Raw genomic sequence first — 14,408 nt, 5'->3', positions numbered from 1 at the left:
GCTACATAACTAGATGATTCTCAGAAGTACAAAATGCAGAGAAGAAAATACTGAGGCTTCAACTTCAATCTTGTACTGCCCAGAATAAAAATGTGCGGCTGCCTCAAATAGAAATAAAGGAACCTGTAGATAAACATAAAAAACAATCAGAATGAACATACAAATTATGAAATAATATAGCTATTTTGTGTGTATGATAACTACCTTTATTATTTTTGATTCTTTTGGGGGCAACTACGACTGTCATGGAAGCCAACCTGGTTACATGTCCTGCAGGTGCGAGGCTTTTTCGGTCCTCCCACATTTTCCCCCTCTCCATTTTTATTTCTCTTCCCTTCTCCATCCCCTTTTTGCTTCACTTCTCCACACTTATCTTGGTGCCCCTTAATTCTTTTGCATCTCCCCTTTTGGGAATTTACTCTACTGCTCTCAAGTAGGATTTACATGTCCAGTTTACATATTCTAGTGCCGGCAACTGATGTACATGCTACAGTACACTGACGAAGATGCAAACAAGAAAGACCAAACCAGATACTTCAAAAGTACAACTGTAAGACTGATGCCATATTAGTACAATCAGTAACCGGAGGAGTAGATGTTGTGCTATGTTGCTTACCTGTGCAGGGCTAAGACGAGGTTGAGGCATGGCACAATACGAAGGAGGAGCGAGGTCCTGAAGAGGCCGCATCGATGCGTTGACATGGAACATGGTTGGCGAAGGGAGATAATTCACGGCCAGCGGAGGGCCCCTCATGGATGGCGTGGGGCTCTTCGTGGCCGGCGGAGGGAGATAGTTCACGGTCAAAGAAGGGCCCGTCGTGGCCGGCGTAGGGCAAGTCTCCATCTCGCTGACGAGATTGAAGACGAATCAATCATAGTCAAAACATCATGGACCTGGTGCGTAAATGAAGGGGTTATTTGCTAATTAGTCTTTAAGTGGCTGGTGGGATACAACCTAAGATCTATGCCGCTCTTTATTGATCTGATGACCCACGAGGTGAGTTTCGAGATTTTCATTGAATCAACGTTTCCACTTGATACTTCGCCTAATCCGTAGCCCCTGTTTCGAGTTGCAAATATGAGCAACAGAACCAGTATCAAATACCCAGGCGCTACTACAAGCATTACTAAGGTACACATCAATAACATGTATATCAAATATACCTTTCACTTTGCCATCCTTCTTATCTGCCAAATACTTGGGGCAGTTCCGCTTCCAGTGACCAGTCCCTTTGCAGTAGAAGCACTCAGTTTTAGGCTTAGGTCCAGACTTGGGCTTCTTACCGGGAGTAGCAACTTGCTTGCTATTCTTCTTGAAGTTCCCCTTCTTCCCTTTGCCCTTTTTCTTGAAACTAGTGGTCTTGTTGACCATCAACACTTGATGCTCCTTCTTGATTTCTACCTCCGCAACCTTTAGCATTGCAAAGAGCTCAAGAATCGTTTTTGTCATCCCTTGCATATTATAGTTCATCACGAAGCCTTTATAGCTTGGTGTAAGTGATTGAAGAACTCTGTCAATGACACTATCATCAGGAAGATTAACTCCCAGCTGAGTCAAGTGGTTATGGTAACCAGACATTCTGAGTATGTGTTCACTGACAGAACCATTCTCCTTCATTTTGCAGCTATAGAAATTTTTAGAGACTTCATATCTCTCAACTCCGGCATTTGCTTGAAATATTAACTTCAACTCTTGGAACATCTCATATGCTCCATGACGTGGAAAACGTCTTTGAAGTCCCGATTCTAAGCCGTAAAGCATGGCACACTGAACTATCGAATAGACATCAGCTTTGCTCTGCCAGAAGTTCACAACGTCCACAGTTGCATCTGTAGTAGGCCTTGCACCTAGCGGTGCTTCCAGGATGTAATTCTTCTGTGCATCAATGAGGATAATCCTCAAGTTATGGACGCAGTCCATGTAATTGCTACCATCATCTTTCAACTTAGCTTTCTCTAGGAACACATTAAAATTCAAGGGAACGGTAGCACGGGCCATTGATCTACAACAACATAGACATGCAAAAACTATCAGGACTAAGTTCATGATAAATTAAAGTTCAATTTAATCATATTACTTAAGAACTCCCACTTAGATAGACATCCCTCTAGTCATCTAAATGATCACGTGATCCAAATCAACTAAACCATGTTCAATCATCACGTGAGATGGAGTAGTTTTCAATGGTGAATCACTATGTTGATCATATATACTATATGATTCACGTTCGACCTTTCGGTCTCAGTGTTCCGAGGCCATATCTGCATATGCTAGGCTCATCAAGTTTAACCCGAGTATTCTACATGTGCAAAACTGGCTTGCACCCGTTGTATGTGAACGTAGAGGCTATCACACCCGATCATCACGTGGTGTCTTGGCATGATGAACTGTAGCAATGGTGCATACTCAGGGAGAACAATTATACCTTGAAATTTAGTAAGGGATCATCTTATAATGCTACCGCCGTACTAAGCAAAATAAGATGCATAAAATATAAACATCACATGCAATCAAAATATGTGACATGATATGGCCATCATCATCTTGTGCTCATGATCTCCATCACCGAAGCATCATCATGATCTCCATCGTCACCGGCTTGACACCTTGATCGCCATCGTAGCATCGTTGTCGTCTCGCCAACTATTGCTACTACGACTATCGATACCGCTTAGTGATAAAGTAAAGCAATTACATGGCGATTGCATTTCATACAATAAAGCAACAACCATATGGCTCCTGCCAGTTGCCGATAGCTCTGTTACAAAACATGATCATCTCATACAACAATTTATATCACGTCATGTCTTGACCATATCACATCACAACAAGCCCTGCAAAAAACAAGTTAGACGTCCTATACTTTGTTGTTGCAAGTTTTACGTGGCTGCTATGGGCTTCTAGCAAGAACCGTTCTTACCCACGCATCAAAACCACAACGATTTTTCGTCAAGTGTGCTGTTTTAACCTTTAACAAGGATCGGCCATAGTTAAACTCGATTCAACTAAAGTTGGAGCAACAGACAACCGCCCTCCACCTATGTGCAAAAGCACGTCGGTAGAACCAGTCTGATGAACGTGGTCATGTAATGTCGGTCCGGGCCCCTTCATCCAACAATGCCGCCGAATCAAAGTAAGGCGTTGGTGGTAAGCAGTATGACTATTATCGCCCACAAATCTTTGTGTTCTACTCGTGCATAAAACATCTATGCATAGACCTGGCTCGGATGCCACTGTAGGGGAACGTAGTAATTCAGTTTTTTTTCCTACGATCACGCAAGATCTATCCAGGAGATGCATAGCAACGAGACGGGAGAGTGTGTCCACGTACCCTCGTAGACCGAAAGCGGAAGCGTTTAGTAATGTGGTTGATGTAGTCGAACATCTTCACGATCCAACCGATCCAAGCATCGAACATAGGACACCTCCGTGTTCAGCACACGTTCAGCACGATGACGTCCCTCGATCTCTTGATCTAGTTGAGGACGAGGGAGAGTTTCGTCAGCACGACGGCGTGGCGACAATGTTGATGATGTTCCCGGCGCAGGGCTTCGCCTAAGCACTACGATGATATGACCGAGGTGTTAAACTGTGGAGGGGGGCACCGCACACGGCTAAGAGAATAATTGTTATGCTTTGGGGTGCCCCCTACCCCCGTATATAAAGGAGGGAGGAGGGGAGGCCGGCCAAGGGGGAGGCGCGCCAAGGTGGGGAGTCCTACTAGGACCCCAAACCTAGTAGGATCCGCCCCCCTTTTTTCTAATCCAAGAGGGGGAAGGAGGGAAGGAGAGGGAGAGGGGAAGGAAAGAGGGGGCCGCGCCCCCTCTCCATAGTCCAATTCAGAGTGCTAAGGGAAGGGGGCGCGCCACCTTGTGGCCTTTCCTCTCCTACTCCCTTATGGCCCATCTAGGCCCATAAATTCCCCGGGGGGTTCCGGTAACCCCTCAGTTCCCCGAAAAATGCCCGAACTCTTCTGAAACCTTTCCGGTGTCCAAACATAGTCTTCCAATATATCAATATTTATGTCTCGACCATTTCAAGACTCCTCATCACGTCTGTGATCTCATCCGGGACTCCGAGCAAACTTTGGTCATCAAAAACACATAACTCATAATACAAATCGTCATCAAACATTAAGTGTGCGGACCCTACGAGTTCGAGAACTATGTAGACATGATCGAGACACATCTCCGATCAATAACCAGAAGCGGAACTTGGATGCTCATGTTGGCTCCTACATATTCTACGAAGATCTTTATCAGTCAAATCGCATAACAACATATGTTGTTCCCTTTGTCATCAGTATGTTACTTGCCCGAGATTCGATCGTCGGTATCATCATACCTAGTTATCTCGTCACTGACAAGTCTCTTTACTCGTTCCGTAATGCTTCATCCCGCAACTAAATCATTTGTCACACTGCTTGCAAGGCTTATAGTGATGAGCATTACCGAGAGGGCCCAGAGATACCTCTCCGAAACACGGAGTGAAAAAACCTAATATCGATCTATGCCAACCCAACAAATACCTTTGGAGACAGAGCATCTTTATAATCACCCAGTTATGTTGTGATGTTTGATAGCACACAAGGTGTTCCTCCGGTATTCGGGAGTTGCATAATCTCATACTCTGAGGAACATGTATAATTCATGAAGAAAGCAGTAGCAATGAAACTGTAATGATCATAATGCTAAGCTAACAGATGGGTATTGTCCATCACATCATTCTCCTAATGATGTGATCCCGTACATCATATTACAACACATGTCTATGGTTAGGAAACATAACCATCTTCGATTAACGAGCTAGTCAAGTAGAGGCATACTAGGGACACTATGTTTTGTCTATGTATTCACACATGTACTAAGTTTCCGGTTAATACAATTCTAGCATGAATAATAAACATTTATCATGATATAAGGAAATATAAATAATAACTTTATTATTGCCTCTAGGGCATATTTCCTTCATTCCTGGCATACCAAATAAGGAGTGCCAAATCCAGAGGTCCTGTGTAGCCACTGCCCCAAATACCACACTGCAAGCTCCTTTGGCGCCTTTGTACTTCCCCTGCCAAGCAAATGGCCAGTTTTTCCATGCCCAATGCATGCAGTCAATGCTTGCAAGCATCCCAGGAAATCCTCTTGCTGCATTCTGTGCTAGGATCCGAGCAGTGTCTTCAGCATTGGGTGATCGCAAGTATTCTAGTCCAAACACTTCCAACACTGCCCTACGGAACTTGTACAAACACTCAATGGTGGTGGACTCGGCCATGCGTCCATAGTCTTCATGTATATCACTGGGAGCTTCGTATGCAAGTCCTCATAGCTGTCGTGCACTTCTGGAGTGAGGAGAATCCAAGTGTGCCGGTGCAATCCTTCTTGCAAATGAAATAGCTATCGAACTCCCGGATGGCATTCACAATCCTGAGGAAGAGCTTTCGGCTCATCCAATAACGGCGCTGAAATACTTTCTTGCCATGCAGTGGAGTGTCGGGGAAGTAGTCGGTGTAGAGGAAGCAATAGCCCTCCATTCGATGCCTCTGCCTACTCTTATGGCATCTTAGCACCGAGCCACCTCACCGTGGCTTTGCATTGTCCACGAACAGGTCGGCCAGAGCGGCGAGGATCATGAGGTGCTCTTTGTCGTCGGTGTCGGCCTCGGCTTCATCCTCCATCAGAGCCGCGAATGCCTCCTCGTAGTCGGAGTCCATTGTCGAACAGGAAAATCACCGAACGCCTCGCGGGCGTGGTGGGTGGGCAGCCGCCGGTATCCCCACCTATGTGGTCGGAGCCCTGGAAAGCCCGCCCAGGAGCGGGATGGAGTCTATCACGGTGAAACCCTCTCTTTCAGGCAGGGATTGGCCTTTCTAGCAGCGGAGCAGCGGCTGTGGGTAGGTAGCTGGCGCTGGGATCGACATGGCGGCGAAAGGGGAAGTGGCGTCTGTTGGGAAACGTTGCATGGAAAACAAAAAAAATCTACGCAAACGCAAGATCTATCCATGGAGATGCATAGCAACGAGAGGGGGAGAGTGTGTCTACGTATCCTCGTAGACCGTAAGCGGAAGCATTTCACAACGCGGTTGATGTAGTCGAACTTTCTTCGCGATCCAACCGATCGAGTACCGAACGTATGACACCTCCGCATTCAGCACACGTTCAGCTCGATGACGTCCTCCGCCTTCTTGATCCAGTAAGACGGCGAGGTAGTGTATGAGTTCCGGCAGCACGACGGCGTGGTGATGGTGATGGTGAAATGATCTCCGTTGGGCTTCGCCTAAGCACTACGAAAATATGACCGGGGGTGTACACGTTGGAGGGGGCGCCGCACACGGCTAGGCAATTGTCTATTGTGTGCTAGGATCCCCCTCCCACATATATATAGGTGGGAGGGAGGGAGGAGCAGCCAAAGGAGGTGCCTAAGTAGGAGGAATCCTACTTGGGGTCCCTCCCAAGCCGCGCCCCCCTTTCCTTACTTGGAGTGCAGGGAAAGGCAGGGGAGGGTGGCGCCGCCCCTTTCCTTTCTCCCATGAGACGGAAAGGCAGGAGGGGCTAGCTATCACGCCCAATATGCGACCCTATCCTAAAGGAACTCGAAGGTCCCACCAAGGATAGAAGCGCATATTGGAGACACTTTTGCAAGGTGGATATCATTACATCGTACCATTACATAATAGTTGGGGATACATACAAAAAGCATACAATGTCACATGAATACAATAACATCATACATAAGAGCAACATCCGACTACGGATGAAACACAAACAGAAACTCAAATGACAACCACCCTGCTAGCCTAGGCTGCCGACCAGGAACCTAACCCCTGAACGAAGAAGAAGCAGAAGAAGAACTCCAAGATAGGCATACATCGCTCTCACGTCATGATTATCGCATTACCTATACCTGCAACTGTTGTTCTAGTAAACTGTGAGCCAGGAGGACTCAGCAATCCCATTACCATGGGTATCAAGACTAGCAAAGCCTAATGGGTATGGAATGGATAAGTGGTGGGGTTGCAGCAGCGTCTAAGCATGATATGGTGGCTAACTTACTAATACAAGAATAAGATGAGAAGCTATGCAAACGGTCACGAACTAGTAATGATCAAGAAGTGATCCTGAAACTACTTACGTCCAAACATAACCCAAACCGTGTTCACTTCCCGGACTCCGCCGAAAAGAGACCATCACGGCTACACACGCGGTTGATGCATTTTAATCAAGTCAAGTGTCAAGTTCTCTACAACCGAATATTAACAAATTTCCATCTGCCACATAACCGCGGGCACAGCTCTCGAAAGTTTATACCCTGCAGGGGTGTTCCAACTTGGCCCATTATAAGCTCTGACGACCAACGAAGGATATTCCTGCTCCCGGGAAGATCCGATCAGTCTCGGAATCCCAGTTACAAGACATTTCAGCAATGGTAGCAAGACCTCCCGGTGTGCCCACAAATCCCGATATGAGCCGCATGTATCTCGTTCTTAGGGCACAACGGATAGGTCTGCCTACGAGTAAAACCAGACCTCTAGTTGCCCCATAGTGGCCCCGCAGTCTGCTCGTTTCGGACCAACACTTAGAGGAGCACTGGCCCGGGGGGTTGATTAAAAAAACTAGGGGGCGGCGAAAATCCCCTATTTAAGTTTTAGTTGTTATTAGGCAAATGGTAAAACCAATGTTGGGCCTTGTTGGAAGAGTTTTATTCAAAGCGAACTGTCAAGGGGTTCCGATAAACCCAGCCACGGAAGGAACGCAAAATCAAGGAATATAACACCGGTATGACAGAAAATAAGGCGGCAAGAGTGGAACAAAACACCAGGCATAAGGCCGAGCCTTCCACCCTTTACCAAGTATATAGATGCATTAATTAAATAAGAGATACTATGACATCCCAACATAAACATGTTCCGACATGGAGCAATCTTCAACTTCACCTGCAACTAACAACGCTATAAGAGGGGCTAAGCAAAAGCGGTAACTTAGCCAAACAACGGTTTGCTAGAAAGGTGAAAAGGTTAGAGGCTGACATGGCAATTTGGGAGGTCGATAACCAAGTGATAGGTAGCACAACATAGCGATAGAACGAAGCAACTAGCATAGCAATGATAGTAGTGAGATCCAGGGTAACGGTCATCTTACCTGAAAATCCCGCTAGGAAGAAGAACGAGTCCATGAAGAAGACGAACGGGCGAAGACGAACCAAGCGTAGTCGAACGAATCCTCACGATCGCAACGAAATAGGAACTATCTAGAGGAGCACAAAACACACAACACATAACCATGACATGATGCACAACCAAGCATGATGCATGACAAAGGCTATATGATGCTACTCATGTCAAGAGATGATGCATACAAGAACAACACATCAAAACAAGTTTAAATGAGGCCGGAAACAACATATAACAAGTCTGGAAAGTCTTCATATGCAAATTTTGAAATTGGTCCAGAAATGAATACACATTATGTTCAAGTTGTTAAACAACAAGTTAAGATGCACCAAGATGATCTACACGAGATTCTAGTCAAGTTACATATAAAATTCATTTAATTCGGAGCTACGACCTAGAAGATATGAGCAAAACAAGTTAAACATGGAATTAATGCAAAATGCATTCAAACATCAAGCAAACACACTCTAAACAAGGATTCAACATGACAATATGAAAGTACATGCAATTCTAAGCAAGTTTCATATAGAGCATGCTCAAAACGAAGCAACGGTGCAACACATACACTCCAAACAAGTTTAAAGGACAAACCAACCAAAACAGCAAGTAAGCACTTCGCAATCATCAAAACAACATGTTACAGGAATCATAAGTGCACAAACTTGACATGCACTTCAAGTACAGATAACATAATTAAAATATCACTAAGATTCAGGTTCATAAGCATCAATATTAAACCAAGATGATCAATGCAAAATGCAACTTTATAACACAGGAGCATATACATGAGTAGAGTTAATATGATGGCAACTTGAGAGCAAGAAAGAGACAATCTACAGCAAGTTTATATATCAACCAAGGGCATGGCATCAAACTACACATAACAAAGATAAAATAACATCAAAACATCATATGCACATGGCTCATAGATTAGTAGGAATTAACAAGACAAGATTGAATGTTGAAACAGTTTCAGCAACGAAAAAACACAACATTATGATAGCATGTTTACAAGCATGGAATAGAGGCATATGATATCCAAAATTATCAAGCATGTGGACAAAGAAATCATATCATAATTCAAAACATGTAACTGGAGCATCTCCAGAAGAGGCATAGATTAATTAATATCAAGCTCACAACATAGCATCATGAAGTTAACAGAAATCTGAAACAACATATAGGCATGTTCATGGCAATGAAAACATATTCTACATGACATATATAGGGCATCAAAAGGAATGGAATGATAAAGCATTTAAAATAATACAGAGGCTAGCCAACTCGCTCCCAGGGCGCTCCCTCGATTTCTTCCTTCGATAGCCGTTCGATCCTGGTCAATGCAGTCTTTTCTCGTTCCTGTCCGTTTGATCTTCGCTGGGAATTGACGTCTGCATTTTGACCGGCGGTAGATCCTGGGTGAGGGATGACTTGTGGGCTCGTGCTCGGTTTGATTGGCTGGGTGCCGGTTTCTTCGGTGCGCGGGGCAGCCTCTCCTGCCGCGCCGCGTGTGCGCGAAGGCAGCGTCGTGGGCGCTGTGCGGGTTACGCGCTGCTCGGATGATGCATATATACCTGGTTTTGCCGCCCGCACCTGCGCTGGACCGATGACGGGTGGACCTGTGCTGCTGCTGGCCCCGCTCGTCGGTTGAACTGGTTGCACGTCCCATGGTGCTTCTCTCAGGTCAAACGTGCCTGGGAGCCGCCGCTCGCACGCACGCTGCTTGCCTTATCCGCTTCACCCGCGTCGTGCGTTATGGGAGCAGCTGGGCAGGGCTTGGCCGGTGCATGTGTGCGTCTCTCCTATCGCGATGACAGGTGGGCCGGTCCTGCTGCTGGTCCCGCTCGTCAGCTGCGCGGACTGCGTCATGGTGGTTGGTTGTGCGGACTGCGCCGGGTTGGCTGGGGCATGTTTGCGTGGACCCCTGCTGACTAATGCATCGTGTGTGCGTCCTGCGTGCCTCACCTCCGTCTGCGGTTGGAGAGAGGAGATGGACTGGCAAAATATCTTGCGAGCCCACCTCCCGCGTCTCCATCGACCTAGCCGCCTCCATGCTCATGCATCCTCCCGCGTCAATGGCGCCCAAACCTCCTCATCTTGGATCCCGTGGGACCGAGGTGCGGGCATGGAGGCGAGCATCCCTGGCGGCCACGGCGACCTACAGGCAAAGGGTGGCGGTGGGGGCGGCGCTCGATTAGATCTGCGGGAGAGAGAGGGAGAGGATGAGAGGGAGAGATAAGGAAGAAGATGAGGGAGAGAGAGAGAGAGAGTGAGAGAGAGGAAAGGGGAGAGGAAGGGCTTCTACGTCACCGCTCTCTGGATGCACGCCATCCACCCGCACACGCTCGCCACCAACCTCGCCGACTTCGCCAGGTTCGGCTTCCTCAAGGACCTTCCCGAGATCCTCTATCGTTTCCTCCGTGACCCCCGCGATGAGCGCAAGGACCAGGACGATATCACCGCGGCGGCCCTGGGGGCAAGAGCGGCAAGCGGCAAGCGGCGCGGCGTCGACGGCCTTGCCGCCGCGGCGGCGGAGGCCGCCAAGGCCCGGTGCGAGAAGGAGGCGGAGCACGCGCAGGACGTGCTTGCGCGCTACGACTCTGACGAGGCCTTCCGCAACCTCTACGACGGCGTCGCCGACCTCTTCGTCTAGCTGCTCAAGTCGGGCCTGGAGCACCTGCGCGCGGGCGACACGGCCAAGATCGTGTTCGCCGCCAAGTGCGCTCGTCGTACGCATGGGTCTCCTTTGCTCCTTGGGTGCCGCTGGCTAAGATTTGTCGTGCTCTTCTTCTCCTCTTCTTCCGCTCTGTTCTTTACTCACCTTTCTAATTCCGCATGCTTCAGTTTGTTTTGGTCCTGCGCAGTTCGATTTGCCTTATTGTCGCCTGCCTCGAGCCGTGATTCCTTCTAAATAACACTGACGCTAGGCACTGGTAGGAATCCAGAGGAAAAGAAACAGTAAACCAACGATGTTGTTTCTTTTTTAGCCTGCTCAAGGTTTGCTCTTTCCTACTTACTGTCATGGTGGTTGGTTCACTGCTCATTTTATTGTTTCAGAATTAGCAGCCCGTCGTGTTTTGATTTGCCTCGTGCTGCTTATATTTCGTGTTTGCGTGTGGGAAGGATGTGTGCTATAGATTTCATGTGTGGATCTGAGTTACCTAGAATGGTTGAGAACCGAAACAACTTTGTCGCTGCAATGCGTGTGTACTGCTTTTAGACAGCAAGTACCGATAATCAGCTCCAACACTAAAGATTCATTTAATTTTATCATCATTTTTTTAAGAATAGATAAATGCAACAAATGTCTAGGTAAGATTATCCACTACTGAATTGTCTTTCATTTTGCCTTCCAATTCAAGTGCTTACAGGATAACACATGCATTTTTTTCAACCTTACGACAGTACAAATTTTTCGAAAAGGGTTTAAATTGGTTTCTTTTGCGAGCGATGGGTACATACAGTTTGGGGAAATAGGTGTCAAGGTACAATAACTCCTTGACGAATCAGTAATCAAGTGTAACAAAATGCTGCATATTTATATTTGGGAAGTGAACCAGGCTACTCATTGATTAATAAAAGCTTTATAGTTCTGTTCTCCTTCCATTCATTTCTTTAGTATTATTCATTTATTCTCTTAGATTAAAAGGTTATTGTGATGATGTCCTATTGTTCTGTATGTATTGGATGGAGGATGTGTCGTCGAACGACCTCTTCCCTTGTTGCAATTTCCCACATGAGCTCCTTCTTCCTGCTCCTCGCTTCACCTCCCCCCTGCTCCTTCTATTTTTTTTAATTTTTTTTTCTGTGATTGTGCTCAATGGTGCTTGCAGGTCCATGGACATTGTCATAATGGTCACCTTACGGCAGTGTATTATTTTTGGATCTCGTATTCCTCAAGGTAATGGACAAGAATTTGTGTACTCGCTTGGCTAATGTTTTACTAGACCTAAAGATTTTCCCTGCTCTGTTAGGCGCTCCATCCGCTGATTCGATGTCGGCCAACCTGAGAAATAATAGGAGCAATAATCCAGCAGAAGAATTTGGTGAAGAAGAACAAGGTGATATTTCTCTCGTGTGAACACAATCATTGTTTTCTTGATGTTATCACCCATGTGTTAATGTTGTAGAAGATTTATCATTTGACTTCTTCTTTTAGGTTTAATTTGTGTTTAGTTAAAGACCACAGATTGTGATGTTCATATATGGGGATTTTTTGGTCAATTTTGTTGCTTCAATATGTAGGTGCTACTGACCATGTGGGATATATAATAGGTCAGATTGGTTTGCTAGCTTAATTTTTTAGCTCGATGTTTTCATTTAGGGGTGTCCTCCTCTTCAGCTGCATCTTTTGTGCAGCTCCAAAATTCTATGTTTCAAAACACTTATTTCCATATTCTGTTTATTATTTTTAATTCATGAAAACTCTTTTCGGTGTGCTTGATCACTCCACTTCCATGTTTATCCTTGCAGAAAAGAATACCTTTATCCTGATAGGCATGGAAACACCGGTTCGCATTGAGTGCATCATCGCTAATCAGCTACTATGTATGATCAGCGGACATGCGTGCTTATTCCTGTAACATATCATTACTCTATCTGCTTAGCCTTTCCAACTTTTAAGATTTGATCAATTCTTTAGAAGTTCGTACAGATCTAGAAGTATTTGGTTTTGTTGGTCAAATCCATTGCTTGTCTGTCCTTATTTATTTTATTGTTCGAACACGATATCAGATCATCTACATTCATTATTCTTGATTACAGTCTCATACTAAAGTAGTCTAAGATGGTCTGAACAGTTGTAGTAATTCATAAATATTTTCAGTGTAGTTCTTATTTGGTTTCTAGGCATAGAATTTACTTCAGGATTTTGATCTTTATTTGGTTAGTAAGGCTCTAGAATAAAACAGACCAATGATATATATACAAACAAACACAATAGGAGTTAACTGGTACCTAGCTTTTGAAACCTCTGATATATACAAAATATTATTTGAGTAGAACAGGAGAGATGCAATCTTATGGATATTTCTGCATTTGTAAGAAACTTTCCAGCTTGGCAAGAGGGCTTAACTAGCCATGTGTAGGACTCAGCCATGCTGCCTTCCAAATGATTAGTCATTGGTGTTTTCTTATGTTCCTGTTAGTCCAAGTGCATCAGATAAGTAGACTGTTATGTTGAAAAAAGGAAAGAGACTACTCTTTTGTTACTTACAGTACAGATATATGCTATAATATATTACCTTTATGCTCTCGATTTCAGTATACGCCTGCGAACAAGTCAGTAATATCAATGCCTAAGAATTACTTTGTTTGCCATTTTAATCGTTACATCAGAGAGCAACGGATATAGAAGAAATATGTAAACAGTTGTCCCTAGAAGAAATATGCAACAACTTATTCAGGTTACTTAATTAATAACGCCTCTATATCATTACATACACATACTGAATGTGCCTTTTGAGAGCGAGCTTCTGTCAGTACCTCACACTTATCTTGTATGCTATTCCAACTATCTGTTGCAGTAGAGAGCAAGGGACATATAAGAAATCTCCAGGCAGCTTCGCTTAGATGCATCATCTTCTGCTAGGACCTAGGAGTCAGCTTGAAGAACGACCTTCTCAGGTTAATTCTTTACAGAGAACCTGTTGCACTATAACTTTGGTTTAATCTGTCGATAATGCCCATGAGTATATTCTTAGTGTATGTTTGACCATATTGTTTTAACTTATGTTGTTCCTATGCTTCAGGAGACTGCAACTGACATGCTGGATGGTGAATAACCAAATTTGTGGACAAAGACAAAGAGTTCATCGCAAGGGGTGGTGTTTAGGATATATATACACAAAATAGGAAACTTTCTTTTGTATAGAACCAAATTATATGATGTAATTGACCACTATTTCTAAGAAATGTTCATCGTGTATTAAGTACATTTTATTGTGTCACTTTTTTTGAGGGGTAGCTTTATTAATCAAACACCACAAAGTGTGCAATAGAGTTCATCAAACCAAGCTTTATTGTGTCACCTATGTTTACCTTCTTTTTTACTGTGTTGCCTATGTTTACCTTCTTTTTAGCATAAGCTATTTGGACTTTCTAATTGCAGGCTTAGTTATTTGACCCACCATGTTCTAATTTGTTGCATGATTACATTAAGCAACTATTTACATTTGATTCTTTGTTTGAATTTTTTTAAAACTTATGCCTCTGTGTTCCTGAATAACATAACAAATT

The 14,408-nt window shown here is 44.8% G+C and overlaps 1 long non-coding RNA gene across 4 annotated transcripts; it reads left to right on the top strand.

The window, feature by feature from the left end:
- The first annotated feature begins 10,134 nt into the window (after positions 1 to 10,134).
- On the top strand, positions 10,135 to 14,199 carry LOC119296228. Of its 4 annotated transcripts, none has more exons than XR_005145027.1 (6): positions 10,135 to 12,072; positions 12,146 to 12,232; positions 12,645 to 12,750; positions 13,509 to 13,576; positions 13,697 to 13,796; positions 13,922 to 14,199. It is a non-coding gene; the product is annotated as an uncharacterized LOC119296228 (long non-coding RNA). The 4 variants fall into 4 exon arrangements; XR_005145025.1 differs by having other exon boundaries at positions 10,136 to 12,072; positions 12,645 to 12,719; XR_005145028.1 differs by lacking the exon at positions 13,509 to 13,576 and having other exon boundaries at positions 10,136 to 12,072.
- The last annotated feature ends 209 nt before the right edge of the window (positions 14,200 to 14,408 follow it).

The sequence above is a fragment of the Triticum dicoccoides genome, chromosome 4B, assembly GCF_002162155.2.
Source record: "Triticum dicoccoides isolate Atlit2015 ecotype Zavitan chromosome 4B, WEW_v2.0, whole genome shotgun sequence".
Taxonomy (NCBI): Eukaryota; Viridiplantae; Streptophyta; class Magnoliopsida; order Poales; family Poaceae; genus Triticum; species Triticum dicoccoides.
The sequence above is the reverse complement of the archived record's forward strand: the minus strand, read 5'-3'. Positions and strand labels throughout refer to the sequence as shown.